At 39.4% G+C, this 15,327-nt stretch overlaps 1 long non-coding RNA gene across 3 annotated transcripts in view; it reads right to left on the bottom strand.

Annotated features, from left to right (window-relative positions):
- Nucleotides 1-15,327, bottom strand: part of LOC115945105 (uncharacterized) — a 249,494-nt gene that overhangs the window by 16,328 nt on the left and 217,839 nt on the right. For all 3 annotated transcript variants that reach the window (XR_014144351.1, XR_014144353.1, XR_014144352.1), the window contains one exon: nt 3,166-3,282. This is a non-coding gene — a long non-coding RNA (uncharacterized LOC115945105). The remainder of the gene's footprint in view (nt 1-3,165; nt 3,283-15,327) is intronic.

Below are 15,327 nucleotides of genomic sequence, written 5' to 3'. Positions count from 1 at the left end.
ACCTAGGAAGCTTATCCTCATGTCTCTCATTTGTATTGCTCTCTTTCCTCTAACTCAGTAGTTTTCAATTTTGTCACCTGTGACACTTTAAAAACTATTGATGTCTGGGTCCCATTCTTGAGACTGGGGGGTTTAATTGGTCCAAGGTGTGACCTGAGTGAAGGACATTTTTATAAAGCTCTCCTAGTGATTCTAATATGCAGCCAAGGTTGAGAACCACTGCTCCAGCAAATGCCTGTGTTTTCATCTTATCTGTCAATGTAGAGAGGAGGTATCACATGATAATTAAAAGGAAGACTGCTAAATGTCTATATTCATACCTCTTGGCTCTACTTCTAACTAGTGGTCAAATCTTGAGCTCTTTAAGCAATCCCTTGGTGCCTCTGTTTCTTCATTTGTAAACTGGGAGGGATAAAAAGACCCCCTAGCTTTGTTGAGAAGGTTGAATGACATAATGTACATAAAAGTGTTTAGTACAGCACATGCCTTATCTTTGAAACTCACCTAGAAGCTCTGCCTGGGCATAACCAACCACTCTTTCTGTGATTCTCAAAAAATACTTGTTATTTGATGGATAGAAAACAAGCAAGTGTGGCCAAACCTCATGATTGCAGCTCTTTGAGCCATAAATCTTATTTTAGTTTATTTTTAGAATAGTTTTGTCATATCTTCACTCTCCAAATATCTTCAACCAGTGTAAGCTGAATGCACATTAGAATCTTTTTGGAAGCTTTTTAAAGTATCAGGCCCAGGATCCAGCTCCCCCATCTCTTCCCTGATATATCAACTCAACTGGAGCCCAGACATCATATCTTTTAGCCCTCAGGTAATTATAATACAGAGCAAGGGATTCCAATCTCGGACCTGGACTAGATGTCTACAACTGTTGCACTCTAAGTACATCTAACAAAGGTAATGACTTATACCTGGGAATGCCATGGTGGGTCTACTGATTGGGAAAGAGTGTAGTAAAAGGGAAGTAGGGAAGGTAAGGGATTTAAAAAGAGAAAGAGGAAGGGAGGGAGGGAGGGAGAAAGAGACCAGAAACCAGAGAAAGTAAGGAAAGAAGGTCAAGTACACCTGAAAGTTATCCCTTGATGATTTGTTGGTACTCATGCTATGTATTAACTATGCTCTTCCACCCCAACTGGGCCTTAAGGAGAGATGGGTATCCATGAAAAGAATCTCATTAGAGTGAAGATTCTATGTCCTTCCCACAGTATGTATTCAAAATCTGTTTCAGCAAACCTGAATCCAACAGCTGTACAGATTTGTTCTGTGGCCACTGAGGCAGGTAGTACTAGAAGTTGTGTAAAACAAGACTACACTGAAAGTTTGGGGCTCTTCCTTAAACAACTCCAGAGAAGAAATTCTTTGCTCATCCTGGGTAGTACACAGGTCACTATGGGGACTGCAAGGAACGTGAGTCAGAGGAGACAATTACTCAAGAAAGTTGCTCAATCTCCTAACATCCAGTGGTGCCAAGAGGCTCTAAGTAACCGCAAGGTGACTCCCAGGCAGGTGGCCAGAGCACAAAGAAGTTTCCTATCTGCTGCAAAAGGATCTACAGCAAAAACCATATCACAGCTCGAATTTACACATCTGTTATAATGTAAAAAATTCTTTCCCACTTATGATCTTACCTGATTTTTTTTTTCAGGGGGGAAAAAAAACACCTTTGTAAGATACATGGGTTAAATATTATCCCCATACTGGAGGTGAAGCTCAAGTCTTGGGCAGTGAGTGACTGATAGAGATAACCCTAACTCCTTTCCAGATGCACTCTTCCTTAAGAAACGCATAATTAATCATGACATAGATGGTTATAAATAAACTATAAGTATTTAAAAACAACCAATTGTCTAGGTGCTGAAAATCAGCACGTGTGGGACACCAATGAGGCTTCATCTAAGAAGGAAAGGTAAGCATGGGGAGGTGTTTTGATATGAAATAACAGTAAATTCCACTGGGAAATGGAAATTTAATATAAACAGTATAAACAGTATATTTTATCAGCAAAAGAAGATTATATATAACATACCACTCTCTATATATTTCTGGAGTGAACATGAAACCTCATTTACCGAATGTGACTATTATAGGTCAGACATTTTATTAATACTAGTTACTGATTATTAAATATCTAAATAGCAGAATAAGACAAGATTCTTGACATGCATTAACAATCCAGTCCTAACAACTGCCCTATAATATAGGTCATTATTACAAGATGATGATGATGATGATGATGATGATGATTTTTTTATTATATTTTATTTTTATATTTATATTATATTTTATTATAATTATTATTATTATTCATGTACAAGGAGACTGACGCCCACCAGGCCAGGGCCCCACAGCTGGCGGATGGCAGGGCCATGATTCAGACCCAGGTCGCTCTGACTCCCAGCTCATGCTTTTTCCGCTGCTCTATGCCATCTCCTCTAAGCCCATAATTAAGCAAAATAATATACTCTTCACAAATGAAAAGATCTCATACACGAAAGTGACGAGACGACTTTTGGTTGATGGGCTTCCAAATATGTGGCGGATCCTTTTTCTGGAAACCGCATTTGGCATAAGGGGGCCTAAAGTCCAGACAGTTTTCATGATGTAACTCAAGGTCTCCGTGAATGTTAGCCTTGAGTCTGAAATAGCTCTGAGCCCTCCCATCCTGGCATCTTCCCTGCAACGCCCCCTAGTCCCCCCAGCCAAGCTCAGACTGCCCACAGGACTTGCAGGTGGGTGAGTTGACAATGCTGGTGGGGTTGGAAACAAGGTACACCGTGATCCCCTTCTTCATCCCAGTAACTATTTCCAATGCTCTCACTCTCTTGGAGCTTATTCTCGGCTCTGTAGGGCTTCATGTTTGTTTGTTTTGCTTTCAGGTTTAAAAAGGGCTCTTAGCAGCAGTTCAAGACTTTCATAAAATTAATCACTTAGAGCCATCCAGAGGGCTGCTGGAAAGAAACGACCCTCTGTGAGGTGGTGCCTGAGACCGGATTTTGACTGTGATCTGATTTTGCATAAAACTCGTTTTCATGGTGCTTCTTTATATCTCCATTCCCATCTACCTAGTCTTCATCAAAGAGCATCTTCCTCCAAGTCCTAAAGTCAGCCAAGTGGACACCCCACGGTTCTCATCACACCCAACAGCCTTACCTGTGAGTCCCAGGGATTCTGCTGCTCTGGCTCCTCAGCAGGTCGCCATCTCCCTCAGTCTTCCTTGGCCCCATGCCTTGTCTTCCTTGAGACCCTTTTCCTACCAGGGTTTAGTTTCTGTCAAAATGGAAGCAATCAGAAGTAGTGAAAAGGGGCATTGGAATGACAGTCCAAAGAACTCAGTCTGGGTTTACTTCCCCCTCCCCTCACTCAGCTGACGAGGTGACCAGGAACTAGTCACCTACCTGTTGGAAACTCCTTTTCTCATATATAAAGCAGAGATCACAGTAATATGTGTCCTACTTGTCTCACAGACCTCTAGTAAGGGTCAGAAGAGAGAGGAAACAAAATGTAAGGTAAGCATTAGTTCATTCACTGCCACTCCTGTGACTAGAGACTATCTCACGGAGCTCCCTTTGACAGAAGGGAGGCGGAGCTGGAAGTGAATTATTATATACGTTGTCATGTAATGGAATAAGGTGTAGAGTGTCAAGGGGGCCTGGAGGAGAGATCCTGGCTGACATCTGGGATAGGGGACACAGCCAGGTTCCAAGAAGAATCCACAGAGGAAGTCAGATTTGAGGCGGGCCATGATGGCAGAACAGGCATTCTCTGAGAAAACAAAGGAACAAAGAACATCTCAGGACAAAAGACCAGCACATATAAAGAGCTGCTTATGCTAACATAGATTTTGTCACCTAAGTGCCAGGGAAGGCACAATGGCTTTAAAGCAGAAAGTGGAATAATAAGACGCATGTTTAAGAAAGATCATTTTAGAGGCAGTGGGGCAAGGAAAACAAGAGAAAAACTATTTTTGTTGCTATTATTATTATTGTTATTATAAGAGATTATCTCTCATGGGAGCCTGAATAGAAATTAAGTATGAGTTGAGTCAAGAGTTCAATTTTCCTCTGCATTAAGGAAAGAGAGTGAACCCTGGGGCAAGACTGGGAAGGGGAAAGAGGCATTGGCCTTTGTTCCAAGGTAAGGTGACATCCCAGAGTAGGATAAAGGCTCTCTTTCTAGGGAGTGAAGGTTCCTTAATGTCAGTAACCTCAAGAAGGAGTTGATGCTGGAAAACTAAATGGAGCCCAGGATGACAAAACTCATCTCTGAGCCTGGACTCAAAGGAGTCTAGATAAGTTCAAAAACATTCTCTTGCAGAACAAATGTCTTCTGACATAGAAAGATAGCCCTGGAGGCATGCCAGGAGGCCCCTGAGAGGGACCCCAGGAGAATGCACTTGGGTCTCTCATGCCTAAGTGTCTCCACGTCAAATAACAGTTGTATTTCCCCCTGATTTAATAGCCTTTTCTTATCCCAGAGCCATCGGCCATGTCATGAAAACTTAACTGGTCTCAGCTGTGCTGAAAGAAGAATGAAGCTTGCCCGGGCCAGAACCACAGTGATAGAGAAAAGCAGTGAGGATAATGGTCAATGTTTACTTAGCCAGGAATAGAGTTAGGAGCTTAGGCCGATTACCTTATTATCTCAACAATCTTGAGATTAGAGAACTGCAGTTAACCACGTTTTATAGGCAAGAAATCTAAGGTTTAGAGTGGTTAGAGAATGTGCACAATCACACAGCTGATATGTGGCATTCTGTCTCCAAAGATAAGTCTGTTTGCTGCTACCCTGGACTAACTCCCAGCTTTGGTCCAAGTGAGCAATGGCCATAGCCATGCATAAAGTGGAAACAAAGGAGACTGGCAGTGTCATGAGGAGCTGTCTGAGATGGAGCAGCCATGGTGGGTCCATGGCTGAAAGATGCAAGCGCAGGCAACAGTGCATACTAACATTGGGATGGAGGAAGATGTGGCCTGGGGCTTCTCTGAGAGTCAGAAGAAAGGTCAAGGAAACCTCAAAATGAAGACTGAGACCCTGTTCATAGTGATGAGTGGCAGCAAGCTGCCAGACCTCAGCCTACCCAATGTGGCCATCTTTATGCCTACCAGCTAGCGAGGCCTGAGGGACTTCCAGCTTGCCATCACCTGGCCATGAGTATTGTTTTCACAGAGGAGAAAAGAGGAAATATCAAGAAATTACAAAGTGGCCCATAATCAAATTTCAAACTTGAAAATTCCTGAGAAAAACTCTATTCTACAAAGACCTAAACAAATGACACGCTGATAGCACGCTGTTTTTAGAGCCCTCTGACTTAATCTGCTGTTCTATTAGCAATTCTACTGTTACTAATGGATTTTCTTTGGAATTCAATTCTAGTAGTGCAGGGAAGAAACTGGCCACAGCACCAGAGGCTTCTTTAAAGGCAAATAACATCAATATCTACCCAAAGGGCCTCAAAGATATGTGGTTGCCCTCCAAACCCGTCCCCAGGAAGCTGTCTGGAGTCTTAGCCTCTCAAGATGAAGCCTCTCTACTTCCATAATCCCTGTAGAACATTCCACAATTCACAGATGACCCCGCCACTGGAACTTTTCCAAATAAGGGGGCCGCATCTCAAGATCCCCACCACTCAAAGTGTAGGAATCTAAATCAGCAGCAGCAGCAGCATCTGGAAGCTTGTTGGAAATGCAAGATCTCAGGCCCCACCAAAGACATAAGAAATCAGAATCCTCATTTAACAAGATCCTCAGGTGATTTGTGTGCATGTTACATTAAGAAGCATAGCTTAAGATTGCCTGAGATCTCTAAGTATCAGGTACCACATGGGATGTAATACCTGTATTATAACATTAACTTGAGTATGGGTTTGTGCTGCTCAAATAATTAATGAATCCATTAACTATTGACATCTCAACATGTATCCCTTGCTCTTGCTCTGCTAAGCACTGTTGGTGATACCAAAAAAAAAAAAAAAAGTCAAGATATGATCCCTGTTGACAGCAAGCTTACAATTCCATTGGAGAAAGAAAATATATATATGCTCAGAATGACCTTTCGGAAAAGGAAGGATGACCCTGTCACTGCTCTGCATAAAATAACCAGGATTTGCCAATGCCAACGAGATGAAGTCCATACTGCAGCAGAGCATCAGAAGCCTTTCAAAAGCCTGGATGGAGCACACCTTCCTCCCCGACCTTATCCCTGGCCACTGCCTTTCCCCCAGTGCTTTGCCCCAGCCACATGGACCCTGAAGGTCCTAGAATGTGCAGACCTTGCTCCCATCACCATGCCTTTCCCTTGCAGCATGACCCCCCCTTCCTGCCCTTCCCCCTCCTATGATCACTCCATTGAATTCCGTAGGTTACCAAGGAAAGCCTCCCTTTGACTTCAAATTTGAGGGAATTGTTGCCCTTCTCACACATTCCCATTGCAAGTTCTGTTTTTGACTGTCTTCTAGGTACAAGGTCTGGTTGAAAGAAATAAAAATGGTTTATGAAACAGCTATAAATCAGTGATGCAATCCAGCACATCACCGTCTCCAGCTCAAACACACCTAAGAGCCCGGTCCCAGGATAGAAGTTCCCTAATCCTTCTCCCTCCAACTTCCCTGCAGATCACCTGACCTACTGGCTAAGCCCTATGGGAGCTAGAGGCTCTGTCCTGCACCTGGGATCTCCTTCCACACCTCCTTCATTTGGGAGACTCCTGCTCATCCTTTATATCTTGTCTCAAATGAACATTACTTAGGAAGCTTTCCCTGCTTCCCGGAAGTATGTTGGTCCTTCTCATCTTAGTTCCCCAACATCACTTTGTATCTGAGAACTTATCTGGTTGATTGTTCATCTTTGCTTGCCTGTCTCTCCCACCTGACTCAGTCTTTCTAGGATAGAGACTTATCTTCTAAGGCATGAATAGGACTGCTCGTGTATTCTCAGTGCTCTGCAAATGTCTGGCACAAAACAGACCAGTGCTTCCAACTCCTGCTAATTAATCATCAGAATCAACCACATGTCACTTAAAAACCCATATGCCTGGGCTTCATCTCAAAAGATCCTGCTTCTATAAGCCTAAGGTAGGGTTTAGGCATCTCTATTTTTCAAATGCTCCCCAGATAATTCCGATGTGCAACCAAGATTTAGAAACACTGTAGGAGGCCCTTACTAAAGTTTGTTAGTGATGGAATTATCCATCCTCTAGCCCTGGGCATGACCCGCTGCTTTTCTAGATAAACCTGAGATACCTTGATTGGACTGCCCTGGTCCTTTCTGGCTAGATACACACCCTATACCTATCTACATGTTGATATCACTGCACTGATAGTAAGCAGTATATGTACTTATGGGCTCAGTTGTTGTGTGTGGCCATCTCCATGTATAATGGGAGGTAGAGAAGAATATGATGGGTGTGTAATTGCAGTAAGAATAATGGCAGAGACCTTTCAGGCACACCTCGTCTTCCCTGTCTAATGTTCCCAAGATATCATGCCCATACCTCTATAACATCATCCCTTAACTTTCCTGGTGTGAGCATATCTGTGCTTAAACTAGACTGCCCCTGCTAGACTCCCTGAAGGAAGGACTATTCTCTTTGGTGCCATAATCTCAACTCCCATCCCAGTGCCTGCCACATAATAAGTACTCAGTAAAGGTTTGATGACTCTCTGACTCCATGCAGACTGAATGTCTGAATGAATAAATGAGTGAATGAGAGGATTTGGATAGATGGAAAGGAGGAAGAAGAACATTCCTACAGGAGTGGGGATTCAGAATCAAGGCTTTCACATGTTTAGAGAAGAGAATGAGATTGGTGCATGCATAAGAAAACTAGATAAGAGTTTTTGAAGATAGCTCCTCCTCTTTGGAGAAAGTTGGAGGCCTTTGTGGTTCCTTCCCATGAGATTCTAACAGTGGACTGCTGTACTGTGCAGGAGGGAGCTGTCCTGGGAGTCAAGTAGAGTTATTCCTAACTCTGCCATAGAATTTCTATGTTGTTATCAATAAAGGGAAGAAAGAAAATGAAAGGGAATATTTACTTAGTATCTATTTTGTGCCTGGTGCTTTGCATATGCTGTGTCCCTGGACAGCAGTGACAGCTTCTTGTGCTATTACTGTCACCTTTCTGCTGATGGAAATGAAAGTAAAAGAGTTTAACTGACTCTAACAACTTGTTCTTTTTCCTGCGTACTTTGCTGCTTCCATTCACTTAAGCTATCTTGGCGTCTGTTTCTGTGACTTGAAAATGAATGGATTGTGTTAGATTACATCTTAGGTCTTTTTGGCTCTAAAATCAATGGGTTTACCTTTGCTGTGGGGTTTCCCAAGCTTGAGGCAACTTCCTTTGAAGCCTGTCTATTACTTAGTTCCACACTACTCACCATTCAATAATTGCTTACTAAATGGAAGAACTCAGTTTAATCACCTGGGTAGCTCTGGGAGATAAAGACAGTATAACATTTTGCTCTAGTTAAAAAAGGTTTGCTCACCATCCCCGAACAAACCTTGCATATTCTTGTTTCTTCACTTTTGCCCGTAATTTGCTCTCCACTTATCAAAATTCTACTCTGTCTTCAAAGTCTAACTTGATTCCCCTCTTCCATGAAGGCTTCTCTGGCTGCCAATGAATCAGGCAACATGGGAAGGAGGATGGGATTATTGCAGTTGATTTACCGATGGAGTCAGTCACATCTAAACCTTCGGCTGCTCCATAATTAGGGAATGGATGATGGGAGGCAACCTCAGGGTCCAACACATTTCCTCAAGGGGATTTAACGAAAGAAGAGTCCAAAATTGCTCTTCCTAGAATCTCTGGGCTTTAAAGGACCTCATTATCAGCTTAGAAATAAAATGACTATATCTAATTTAAAAATCTCTATCACCTCTAGCTTTTGCAATTCTTTACACACTTTTCACAACCAACCTCTGCCATCACATACTATTAAATCTGCAAGCACCCAGCTCCCTCACATGGAAGACGTCCCTCCACCTGGGGTAGTACTGGAAAATCACTGAAGAGGATTGACTTTATGCATTACATCTCTGCCTGAGGACATCCTGAAGAGGTCAGGTCACCATCCATGCAAGCAGAATCACCTGCCTTATGGAAACATGTCTTCTTTTGAATATATCTTTGCTCATCCTTAATAAAACAAGATGGAATTAGCATTACATAGCCACAACCAACGAAACTGAAGTGCTTACTCCCAAGTATACACACATGTTATGATGTCCGACGTGCAACACGGATGACTAAGGAATATGTTAAATATTCTGGCTCATCATGCTATACGAATTACAGTGAATGACTGCTCCTGGGAGCTTTAAAATCAGACAATAATTTTTTTGTCTTTTGAAGGTTATCATTTAACATTTGCTCACTTTTGTGACCCTGACAGAACAAGTCATTTGGTAAATATTTTTTGACTAAATCCAACAATCAATGGATTCATCTCTCTTTTATTTTTCTCTCCCTTAATATGACTCTGAAAATGTGTCATCAATATAATAAACACATTAATTTAACACTGGAAAACCTGGGTCACATAATGGAAGAAACCTGTGTCCCCAGGGCTTTGCTAATGTTTCTGTAGTTATACTTGCAATTCATCTGTTTTTACATGCCTCTCTCCTCCACTGGACATGTGTTTTTTAAGGGAGGTGACTGTCTTACTCACCTCTGTATCATCAACATTTATTACAGTGCTTAGCTCATAATAAGTTTAGTAGTTGTTTATTAAATGAGTGAGTAAATATATTTCTAAAATGATTGCTATGCCTACATTGACTTCCTGGCCCCTCCTCATCCATATCCTAGTTTTTTTTTTAGAATTCTCAACTACTTCTCTGTTGTATTTAGACAAGCAGCTTGTGGGAAAATTAAAAGTAAATTCCTCTTACAAAAAGTAGAAACTCCTGATAGAAATGATTTTTTTAAATGTCTTTTAAATCGCAAAATCGTAATGCCTGAAGGAACATCACAAATCTTTCAAACATAAATAATATATTGAGAAACCTACCTAGCAATAAGGTGAAATTGGTATATCTGTTTTATAAAGAATATGTATGCTATATTAAAATGAATATGTAGAAAAAACATATGAACAATCAATAGACAGGAGAAATTAAAACGCAAGGGACAAGCATATAGGAAATCTTTCATACAGATATTGGGGGAGTGTGGGGGGTCTAAGAGCTCTCATGCTCTGTTCATAGGAATACAGACTGGAGCTGCCACTCTGAAGAGCTAACTGGCATTACTGACTTTATATACATATAACCCAAGATCCTGAGTGAATACCCCAAAGAAATTCTCACATAACGTTGGAGCAGCTAAAGAATTTGGCAGGGAGTCAGAGGCAATCTGAGCATCCATCTATTGGAGCATGAATAGATAAAATATGATGCACACATCCCAGGAAATTTAGTATGGCAGTACAAGCTTCAAATCAGATTTTCACATAGCAATAGTACTTACTGAGACACATGATACAAGACCATTTATGTACATGAATAATACATGTACACAAAGCAAAAGATATTTTGCAATAACATATACAACCCAAAACAAAGCAACCCACTTTAAATACATGATGATGGTAATCTATAATGGGAAGGGGTTAGGAATATGGACTAATAATGATAATAGTGAAAACTGGGAATAAATAATTTTAAAATAAGAGGGAGCCTATATGGTCCATAGATGAAAATGTTCCATGAACTAAGCAATATGATCAACTCAAGCCCAGTATTGGCGGTCCAAAAGAAAAAGTTAAATGAAAAGAAAAAAAATGTTAAAACTTGCTAGTAATAGAATTAATGTAAATTAAAACCATAGGGTAACTTTCTCACTTACCAAAATAATAAAAGATGTATTTTACTTGAACCAATAGCCCCATTTTTGTCATTTACCCAGTATAAATAAATAATGATCAGCACTGCTATTTAACTTTAATTCTATAGGTATAATCCAATATAATTAAGCAAAAGAAAAAAATTAAAGGTGTAAAAACTAAAAAGAAGCAATATTTATTATTTACTATATATTTGAAAAATCAAAGAGAATCAACTGAAGAAGTTTTTTAAATTTTTTGTAGGTATTTTTTTTTGGTAATTTTTTATATTACAAAGAATAAGCAAATTTGCTAAGAAGACAGGGCATACATTTCAAATCTTCAAATTAGTAGCCCTTCAGGTAGATTCAAAACTAGTTTGTATGTATAAAGAAAAAAGTCTCCAACCACAATGGGACAAAAACAAAAACAAACTTACCATTAGTGTTTAAGATCTAGAGAAAGAAAATAGAGAGGCCATGTTTAGGTGAAAGCCTTGAGCAATGGAATGCAGAAAGGGCCACCTGACTGAAAACACACAGGCCCCTGGAAGACCCACCTCAAAATATCCATAGGCCCCAAATAACCAATGGGCTACTTACAAGTAGGCACAGTTCCCAAAAAAGGGAAGATTCCTTATGTCACCATACATCCTCATCTTCCCCCTTTAAAAGCAGCCCCCACCCACCTCCTCATGGCAAACAGCCTCTCTGTCCTGCCCGCAGCTCCCTTGAGGTGTTTTCAATACATCAATACACTTCTATCCCCTTTGTTCTACTTTGGGTGAATTATTTCACCATCCATGACACGGCTTCTACCCAACTGTCACCCCACATTTTAGGGTCCCCATCCAATCGAGAGACACCCCATTTAGCCACCACAGAAAACTGTAAGATTCTTCTGAGAGACAAAATGAAGACTTGACCAAATGACAAGGCATACCATGATCCTGGATGGAAAGAATTGATGTTAATTCTTTCTAAATCACTCTATAAGTGTAGTGTCATTTTACTAAATATACCAACAGGTTTATTTGGGAAACAAAGAGCAAATTCCAAAGCCAATACAAAAGAATAAATAAGGATATCCAGGGCAATTCTAAAAAAGAAGAATACTGAGAAGGGACAACCTTTAATAGATGTTAACATATTGTATAAAGCCAAATAATTTGCAAAGTATATCACAGGTAGATGAATAGAAAGACCCAGGAAACAGAAAACAACTCAAAAAAATGGTCCCAGATGTACACAGGCATTAAGTATATGATAAAGGTGGCATTTCAAATTAGTGAGGAATAGAAGGATTATTTAATAAATGATACAAATAACTAGATGGCCACTAAAAGAAAAGTCTAGTTGGATCAATAATTTAAAAATGAAACCATAAAAGTGCAAGAAAACATTATAGTGATTTTTTATACATAATCTTTAAGGGGCAAAGGTCTTCCTAAACATGACATAAAAACCAGAAGTAATGAAACAAAAAAATGTGAAAATTTGACAATAAAAAATTGGGACACAGAAAAATCCACAGTAACCAAAGTCAAAATTCTCAAGGGCAAAATGAGAAAAAGATTTTGCAATTTATATCTTAGAAAACAAGGACCAATTTCCCTAATATATAAAAAACTCCCATAAACATTAAGAAAAAGATCAACAATCCAATAGAAAAATTAATGGGGTATTTAGAGAAAAAATAATAGCCCTTAAACATATATAATTATGTTCAAATGTTTTAGAAGATAAATGCAAATAAAACTTACAGTGAGATACCACCCCCCCCAACATATTAGAAAATACTTTAAACACTTGTTAATACATGGGTTGTCAAGAATGTAGGGAAACAGCCATTTTCCTACACTTCTGGTAAGAATGTAAATTGGTAGCACTTCTAAGGAGAACAATTCATCAGTAGCTATCAAAATTACAATTGCAAATATTTTTGACACAGAAATAGCACATCTACATATTCCTTCTACAAAAATACTTGCGCAAATACAGTCACTGCTACCCTATTTGTAAGAGCAAAGATTGCAAACTATTGTTTCCAATCCTCCACTGAAAATGTTTTCTCTTCCTTTATTGCCTTGGGCATAGTAACAACAAGGAGTTTCAAGTTAGTCTCTGAATTCCTGGGACCCCTGTGGATCTGTGTTTATTTCCTTTTGTTTCTATTAATTTTTCTTCAGGTTGTCAGGACTCCTTAATGTGCCTGTTGCTTGGTTGGTTGGTTTTGGTGGCTGGGCTTTTTATTTGTAAAATTGTTTCTAAAAATAATGTGAAGCCGATTGTGGTTACATTCCACAGAGATGTACCTTTGCTTCCACCAAGAGCTATTAGCAATCTTGAATCATCTCATTCCAATTTCAGGAATTAAGAGGTGGTGATCAGTCCCTGTGAGGGCTTGCCACTTAGGATTCATTCATTTTTGGGGTTTATCCCTTTGGAGTCCCAGCCTAAAGTTGAGGGGTCACCTTGGAGTGTCCATAACTCCTTGTGGTCCCATGAGGTTGTCACAAAGTCCTCAACATTTTTCTTGCCCAGGTCTAAAACACCCTCAGAGGTTGGGCTCACATTCCTTGGGTTTCCACTCCCCTCAACTCCTCACCAAGTAATTCCTTCTCGCTGTTTAACCCTCTACTACTTCAGCTATATATATATAACATTTAGCTAGCTTTTCTGGTTGTCCTCATGGGAATTATTCCATATTATCTTGTGTGATGACCAGGAACAAAATTCCAAAAAACCCTACATGTTCATCAATCAATAAATGATGGTACATTTATACAACAGAATAAATTATTGTGTATTTATGGTTAAATAACAAAGATGTTAAATAAATGATGGTACATTTATATAACAGAATGCTATTTGGTACAGAGAGGTTATTTTTTAGGTGCTGATATACACCAATCTTCAAAATATATTGTTTAGTGAAAAAGCAAGGTACAGAACAGTGGACATTGTATGCTATCATTTAGGCATAAAATATCTCTTAGAAGTATTCAAAATAATTTAATACTTGGCTCGTTTGGAGCTTAGAAAAGTGAATAGCCAAGGCATGGAAGAGAGAAGAAAATTCTTCAGTTTTTATCATTTTGTATATTTGAATTTTGAAACCAGTAATATATTATCTGTTCGATATAAAAGCAGATAAAATAAACATTAAATGATAAAAAAATGGGTAAAGCTATGTGTGTGAACCTATTTATCACTGCAGTATTTATAACAGCAAAAAATTAAAAGTGACCCAAATGTTCAACTGTAAAGAAACAGTTAATTATATCAGGTGTCACTGACGGCATATTCTGCGATGATATGAAGAATAAATATGGAAGTTATGTAGAAACATTGGATACACTACTTTTCTATTGCTGTGTAATAAATTAACACAAACTTAGCAGCATAAAACATCATTTGTTCTCTCATAGCTGTGTTGATCAGAAGTCTCACGTGGTGAAGCCGGGTTCTCTGTTCAAGGCTTCACAAGGTTGAAATCAAATTGTCAGGTGATCTGAGTTCTCATCTTAGAATTCTGCCTTCCTCAATGGAAAATACATATTTTTAAAGAAAGAAAATAGCAATGACTCTTAAACATATGCAAAGATATTCAACCTTACAAGTAAGAGAAATTATAGTGAAGTACCCTTTTCATCAGTCAGACAGAAAAGGTTTTAAAAATTTGCTTACACACTGGATTGGCAAAGGTGTATAGAGGCAGATGCTTTCTTACATCATTCTAACTTGTATTAAAATACTGCATATGGCAATATACATAAACTATGATAACAACCAGGAAAAGGAGGTGTGTGTGTGTGTGTGTGTGTGTGTGTGTGAAAGAGAATAAAAGAGAGAGTACAAAAATATTAATAGTCACATAAAAGAATTTGGGTGACTTAATATTTTGTTAATTTTGAGATTTCTAAGTAAGGTTACTATTTTCTTCTATCATCAAAATTGTATTTACAGAGGAAGAACAGTAACTTTTTCGGTCTCTTTCTGTTTACCACTGCACACACAAAAACGAGTAGATTTATTGCAGTGTTCTAGATCATTGTTATTTGTTGGTACTGCTGAGATTAGGACATAGGGCCCAACCCCAGGTCCTTTATATGCCATGTTGTCCCGTCTCTTGCTGGAAAACTCCAGGCGTAGGAGAGTATGACAATTATGGGATACCTATTAACTTCTGTGTGCTCACTACTTACTAGGTACATTTATGTCTAGTTAACCCTCACAACGATCCTATACGATAAATTTTATTTCATAGTCTCCCTGGGTTTTCAATCCCAGCTCTAATCCAGAAAGGCTGTGGGACTTGGCAAGGATTCCGCCCCTCCTTGCTCCATTTCCTCTTTTGTAAGATGGAGTAAGAGTCATGAGAGTTGTGTATAAAATAAGCCAGATACCTTTGATACCTGCCTATATCCTCCAGCACTTAACCACACCCATACATGCTTAGTCAACTTCCAACTGCCAGCCCCTTTGTCT

The sequence above is a fragment of the Leptonychotes weddellii genome, chromosome 4 (assembly GCF_054177405.1).
Source record: "Leptonychotes weddellii isolate Sample4059 chromosome 4, ASM5417740v2, whole genome shotgun sequence".
Lineage (NCBI taxonomy): Eukaryota > Metazoa > Chordata > Mammalia > Carnivora > Phocidae > Leptonychotes > Leptonychotes weddellii.
This window is presented reverse-complemented; position numbering and strand designations above follow the sequence as displayed.